The following is a 7,447-nucleotide window of genomic DNA, read 5'->3' as shown; positions in this document are numbered from 1 at the left end:
AATGATTGGGTACCTCGCTTCGGCTCCTATCATGCGCTTACTGACATAGTACACAGGATGCTGAGTTTTCTCTTCCTCCCGAACTAGGGCAGCGCTGACCGCGTGTTCAGAGACAGCCAAATATAGAAATAAGTCTTCTCCGAGAACGGGTTTTGACAGGATAGGAGGCTTGGCCATGTGCTCTTTTAGTTTTTTGAATGCCTCCTCGCACTCGTCCGACCATTCAAACTTTTGACAGTTCTTCAATATGTTGAAGAAGGGTATGCACTTGTCAGTGGACCGTGAGATGAAGTGGCTTAGGGCAGCTACCTTTCCGGTCAGGCTCTGCACATCTTTATGCTTTTTGGGGGATGGCATGCTCAGGAGAGCCTGGATTTTTTCCGGATTTGCCTCAATCCCCCTTTGACTGACGATGAAGCCCAGAAACTTTCCTAACTTGACCCCAAAGGTGCGTTTCTTTGGGTTGAGCTTCATGCCGTATCTCCGGACCACTTCGAAACATTCCTCTAAGTCGCTTGCATGGCTGTTGCATGCTTTGGACTTGACGAGCATGTCATCTACATAAACCTCCATATTTCGTCCCAAGAGGCCTTTGAACATCCGGTTGACCATTCTCTGGTAGGTTGCTCTGGCGTTTTTCAGTCCGAAGGGCATGACTAGGTAACAGTATACCCCCTTATCGGTCCTGAAGCTAGTGCACTCCTGGTCTGCCGTATGCATCTTTATTTGATTGTACCCAGCATAGGCGTCCATGAAGGATAGTAGTTTGAATCCAGAAGTGGCGTCTACCATCTGGTCGATCCTGGGCAGCGGGAAGCAGTCCTTCGGACAAGCTTTGTTTAGATCAGTGAAATCTATACAAACTCGCCAAGTCCCGTTCGGCTTGGGCACCAGGACCGGATTGGCTAGCCACTCCGGATAGTATACGTCGCGGATCATGCCGTTAGTCAAAAGTTTATCCACCTCTTTCTCCAGAGCCTCGGCTTTCACCGAGTCGAGCGGGCGTCGCTTTTGCTGGACGGGGGGCATGTCCAGATTGACGTTGAGTACGTGGGTGATGACATGAGGGCTTATGCCAGTCATGTCTTCTTGGCGCCATGCAAAGATGTCGATGGCACCCTTCAGTGTTTTTATTATTTTCTCTTTTTCCTCCGGATCTAGGTTCTTCCCCAGCCGGAGTACTTTGGTGGAGTCGAGGTTGCACACTGATAATTCCTCGACATCCTCCATCGGTTCCACAATTCTTTCGGACCCCACATGGGGGTCTAACTCATCTTGTTCAGCCACTTCTGGCTCAACTGATTCCCGGACCATTAGTACGGGCAGGTGGGTTGCGACATTGTAACATTGTCTTGCTTCATCCTGGTTTCCTCTCACCGTCCCGATCCCAGCTTCCTGGGTAGGGAACTTCAGGCACAGGTGTCGAATCGATGTGACTGCGCCAAAATCTACCAAGGCCGGTCGGCCGAGGATCGCGTTGTAAGCAGTCGGACAGTCCACCACCACGAAAGTGCAGTATTTAAATGTGCTCTGGGGGGTGTCCGGGCACAAGGTGACTGGGAGCCTTACTTTTCCCATTGGGATAAGTGTCGTCCCATTAAACCCTGTGAGTTGGGACCCACTGGACGAGAGGTCTCGGTCCGTCAAGCCTATTGCGGTGAAGGCCTCCTTGAAGAGTAGGTTCACGGAACTTCCATTGTCAATTAAGACTCTGGCCACCACTTTATTTGCGATGGGGGTCTCTATGACCAATGGGTCATGATGAGGGAAGCGCACTGTCTTGGCGTCTTCTTCCGTGAACGTGATGGGTTGGTCCATCAGCCGGGGCCTTTGAGCTGGGAGTTGAGTAACCTCCCAAACCGCATTGTGTTTCACGGCCCCTGCGTATCGTTTGAGCTCCTTGCGAGTAGTTCCTCCGATATGGGGACCTCCGGAGATCATGGCTACCCTCCCGTTAGGTCTGGGCGGCAGACCGGGGATGTACTGGGCGTCGCCCGCGGGAGCAGTTGGAGCTAATGCTCCAGCTGTACTCCCCGGTGTTCCCTGAGGCACACCCACAGTCACCTGGCCCAGATTAAGGTGAGGCAACCTATTTTTGATCCACTCATAGAGGTGGCCCAACCGGATTAGGTTTTCAATCTCGTCCTTGAGATTCTTGCATTCATTGGTGCTATGACCAATGTCGTTGTGGTACTCGCATCTTTTGCTCGAATCTCTCCGGGAGCTATCCTTGTACAACGGTTGTGGTCTCCGGTAGTGTGTATTTTGCCTAGTAGCAAAGTATACACGTTCTTGGGAGTCCGACAACTCCGTGTATTGAGTGTACTGGGGAGTGTACCCCCTTTTCTGGCGCTTCTCCCCCGTCCAGGTGCTGCCCTTGGAGGACCTTTTACTCCTCGAGCCACAGGAAGGGCACTCTGTGCTAGCGGCGGAGCAGAGTGCGAAGGAGTTTTTCCATTCATTCCGGACGGGTTGCCGAAATGGGATGATGCTGGCGCCAAGGCCTGGCCCTGACTATATCCGGGGGTAGCAGAGAATTGTATGCCACTTGTTTGTGGAGTTGCGGTCGGGGAAGTACCCGAGGGCGATACTCCGGGCATGTACCCTGCTATCCCAGTGGGATAGTATCCTCCATAAGCCACTATTTGGGCTTCTTCGAGGTTGATATATTTTTGGACTCTCTTCTGGAAATCCTGAAGGCTAGCAGCTCCTTCTTGCTGTAGTTCATTCCAGAAAGGAGTCCCCGTACGGATGCCTGCTTGGAGAAGCGCAAGCTCTTGTCAGTCGTCAACTTTCTTGGTTTTCGAGGCTTCCTCTCGGAACCTCTTTATATAGTTCTTCAAGGTCTCGGTGGGCAGTTGCTTGATATTAGTCAAGGCACTGACCTCCAGGTTGACCTTTCTTGAGGCAACAAACTGTCTCCGGAAGTTGGTCTGTAGCTTGTTCCAACAGCCCACGGATCCTGGTTCCAGCTTCTTGAACCATTCCTCCGCGGACCCACTTAAAGTAAGTGGGAAGCACAGACATTTGGCGTCATTGCTGACTCTCATGACCGTCATGACACGGTTGAACCGTGATAAGTGGTCGCTAGGATCGGAATTCCCGGTATAAGCTGCCATTTCGGGCATCTTGAAGTTCTTAGGGAGTTCCGCCTCTAGGATATGCTTAGCACATGGCTCCCGGTCCTCGCTATCTGAGTCGGAGTCGTCCCCTTTCTGTCTTCGGGAGACTCGGGCAATGTCTTTTCGAAGTATGGCGAGTTCCGCCATAATTTCTTCATTTAACGTACCCGTGGAGACCGCGGGTCCGTATCTTTTTTGGTCAAGGTGATCCCGGAGATCACCTTGGTTCCCATTGATTTGATTTCTCAGATCAACGGGAGGACACCTCTGTCCTCGTCTTCCTCTGCCCCCGGGCTCTTGGTGCACGGAAACGCTTTTTCGGTCCTCTCGATCCTGAGGGCCAAAGCTCCCTTTTTGGGGCTTGCCCCTCTGCGGACCTTTCCCTTTAGGGAAATCTGAACGGACCTTTCGCGGATCCTGCGCCTTTTTCTTTTGCCCTGGGGTAGAGGTAGGGTTTTTTGTTTGGTTCCCTTCAGCAGGGTACCTTATAGGGCTAGGCTCCCTAGACTTCTGCTGTTGGGAACTAGGCGAGGACGTCTCTGGTTCCTTGCCAAGTCCAGCAGTCATTGCCTTGGGGTGCACGTGAATGCCAGCCGCCTCCATGGCTTTTTGCATGGCCAGCATCACTTCTTGCATTTTTTGGTTTTGTGCTTTCTGAGCTTCGATCTCGGCTTCGTGATCGATAGCTTTTTGTCTGAGAAGCACCAACTCCGAGTAACTACCTTCGTCGTAGGCATACTCATCGAGGTTTCCCTCGTAGTCATCATCTGGAATTCCTTCTTCTTCCTCGAAACCCTCAGTTGCTCTTGAGGCTACATCTTCCTCATTTGGGTCTTGAGCATCTTCTAGAGGGCGAGGCTGACGAGTACTTCTAGTCTCCACCATGTTTGTGAAGTCTAGTGTTCGTTTACAGTAGCTTTCTTCAGCTCTCAATGAAAGCACCAAAATGTTGACCGAGGTTTTCAGCAACTAATAAAATATTAGAAAGTTAGAGAGCTGTAAGAAAATTAGAGAAGGATTTTTACGTGGTTGGGGCATTAATGAGCCTTAGTCCACGAGTCTTTGTTATTTATGGATGTCTTTAATACAGAGAATGTATTTGGGGAGTTTTTCACTCTTATAAATACAGAGAATGTTCTTGGTGAGTATTTACTCTACTTGCTCATATGCAGCCCAAGATTCTCGATCCCATTTAATGAGCTTTGAGGGGGTATTTATAGTGTTTTTGGTGGGGTGATTCCCAGAATTATCCTTACAAGTGTATCTGTAAGTATCCATAAAGTTGGGCATTCCTAATGAATATACGATGGGTAATGCATGGTCAAATCCCTAGGTGCTGTAGGATTTTTATGTGGAATGTCCTTATTGTCTTTTGACTGATGTGACTCTTCACAGTGTAGCCGTCGCTAGACTTAAATGATCATTACTTTGTAGCTGCTGGTTGGAGGTTGTGCAGTCAGACTTTATTGCGTGTAGTAGTCCCAACACGCTTCCTCCCATGCGACATTAAATGCGACTTGATTGCTCAGGAGAAACCTGACACGTCACGGAGATGCCTTAACGTTACTTCGAGCTTCCGGGAGCATATGGGGTTCCATATGCCTTCTCCGGGAGCTACATCCTGGAAGCTACCTTACAACATAAAGACTTAGCAAATATTGGATTGTACATTGCTTGATCCACGTGTCCTTATTCGGTTGGTCCACGTATATTGGGAAAAATCAGGGGCAACAATATTTTAAAACATATCATAAATAACAATACAAATAACTCACAACTATCTAATATTTAGGAGAATCACTCCATATACTATTTTTAAATTTTATTTTTATTTTTACGGTTTGTGTTGCTATTTAGGTTGCTCCGTGTATTTCTGTGTAAATACAAAACAAAAAAACTGCTTTAAAATGTAAAAATAAAAAAAATCCTAAAATTTATACAAAATTATATTTTAATTATAAGGAATCTATTAGTTTCAAACTTTTATTAATATCATATAATTTTTTTATTGTTAACCGATAAGCTCTTTTATTTTATTTTATTTTAAAGAAGCTTATTTATTTTTTGTCATACAATTTGTTTAGTTATATTTTATTTTTATCCTCTAAAATAAAGATATAAAAAGATTGATGATATATACATTAAAACATTTTACACACATAGCATTATCAACAATCATTTACATTTTAATTATCAAGAATGTATTAGCTTTAAAGTTATATTTATATAGTTATTAGCCTATATGAATCTTTTGCAAGTATATTTGATAATAAGTAAATAATATTGGAGTCTTGAAGAAAAAAAAAAAAAAATTATGAGATTTTATTTATGTAGCATTTATGTACATAATACATATAATATATCAATTTATAATTTTTTTTAATTACATTTTAATGTAAATTTACAAAATTACATCATAATAATAAATGGTGGATATGATTAATCACATTACACTGTTTTATTTATTTTTTATTTAAATTTAAAATAATTAATTGGAAGAGTAGTTATAACTAGAAGAAAATTAAATTAGTGATAAAATTATTGTAGGAGCTCTTTTTATTTTCAACATATACTGAAATATTTATATATTTATTCTTTTTTATGACAATGTATAATGTAGTTATAACAAACATTAATATTTTTTTTTTGAATAATTTACAATTTTGAAAAATAAAATTTAAAATAGCGAGCTACGCACACAAATATATAGAATTATACATTGATTAATTTTTAGTACGGTGAATTATTTTAGAATTTCCTAAAAATATAAAATATACCTAATTATATAATTATAATGTACATTGTTATACATAAAATTGGAATATAATTTTAAATATAAAAAACATCCTTACAATAAAAACAAAAGTGATATACTTAAGTATTTTTCAAATATTATATACCACTTAATTCTCACAACTACACTTTTAATAAAAGTAAAAATAATATCCTTACCGAAAAATCTCCCTATAATTTTTTATATATATATTTAAACAACCGCGCTTTGCGCGACTTAGTTTTCTAGTTATTATATAATATAGACTGAAACTTATCAACTTCATACGTATAATATATATATATATATATATTAAATTTAACATATATAATATATAACAGTAAAAGAAAGAACGAACGAATCCTCATTTTTTTTTTCTTTTCAATAAAACTTTCTCTCTCTATATTTATTTTCTTCGATTTTCAATCAGAAGCCTAGCGATCTAAGCTCCGATAGTAGCAGGATAACAAATCCTTGAAGAGAGAAAGCTTAAGGTATAGTTTAATTACGTTTTAAGCTAAAAACGATTAGTTTTATATAGGAGCTTTATGCTTTAAAAATGTTATAGAGATTCTGACTTCGTAGAATTGTTCTTTGGTAACCATGGGACTAGTTTATATGTTTACTTGTTGAATTTGAGGTAATTTTGAGTTAGAAATCGAGTTTGGAACTTTTTAAAGCTTAGTCCGAACGTTAATGGCGTTTTTCATTTAAGGGCTCGATTTTAGTTTCTATTACGCACAAATGGTAATATTTATGGTATATATGCATCCTGTGAAGTTTGGAGTGATTTGGATAAGTTTTGGTAGTGTTTCGATGAGTGCAAAAATTGGAGTTTTCGAGTTTCATAATTTTTAGAAATTCCTAAGAGATCAGAAATCATATTTTTATCATAATTTTTGACTCAGGTGTCTATTTTGGACGTTCTATATACTGTTTCAAAGCTTGCGATGAGCTCTACAATATGTTGTATGTTTTAGAGCCAAAATATAAGTTTTATTTTAGTGTATTTATACTGCGGGATTTGGTAGAAAACCCTAGATTGTCTTATGTGAATATTAAGCAGTGTTTTAGGATAAACACTTATTGGTTTATCATTGTTGTGACATAGGACCGAGATCATCGGGGATAGTTTTCCACTTGGGTTGGGCGAAATGTATGAACCTGGATTAAATGTAAGATAAGTATATTGCACTGCATAGTACGTTGTATGTAATACAATTAGTATTGTTATGAATTGATTAATATTGAGATATAGTTAATATTGTTATATAATGAAAAAAAAATTGATTGGTTGAGTATTGATAATGTGATAATATTATGCATGTGATATATGGGCTCACCTGATTAGGTGATGCAATTTTTCTAGTGACGTACTGGGCGTAAGTATGGGCATTAGTAATATATGATGAGTACCGAGCGTAAGTACAAGATCACCTGATTAGGTGATGCGATTTTCCTAGTGACGTACTGGGCGTAAGTACAGGCTTCAGTGATATATGATGAGTACTGAGCGTAAGTATGAGCTCACCTGATTAGGTGATGTGATTTT

The sequence above is a fragment of the Cannabis sativa genome, chromosome 3 (assembly GCF_029168945.1).
Source record: "Cannabis sativa cultivar Pink pepper isolate KNU-18-1 chromosome 3, ASM2916894v1, whole genome shotgun sequence".
Lineage (NCBI taxonomy): Eukaryota > Viridiplantae > Streptophyta > Magnoliopsida > Rosales > Cannabaceae > Cannabis > Cannabis sativa.
This window is presented reverse-complemented; position numbering follows the sequence as displayed.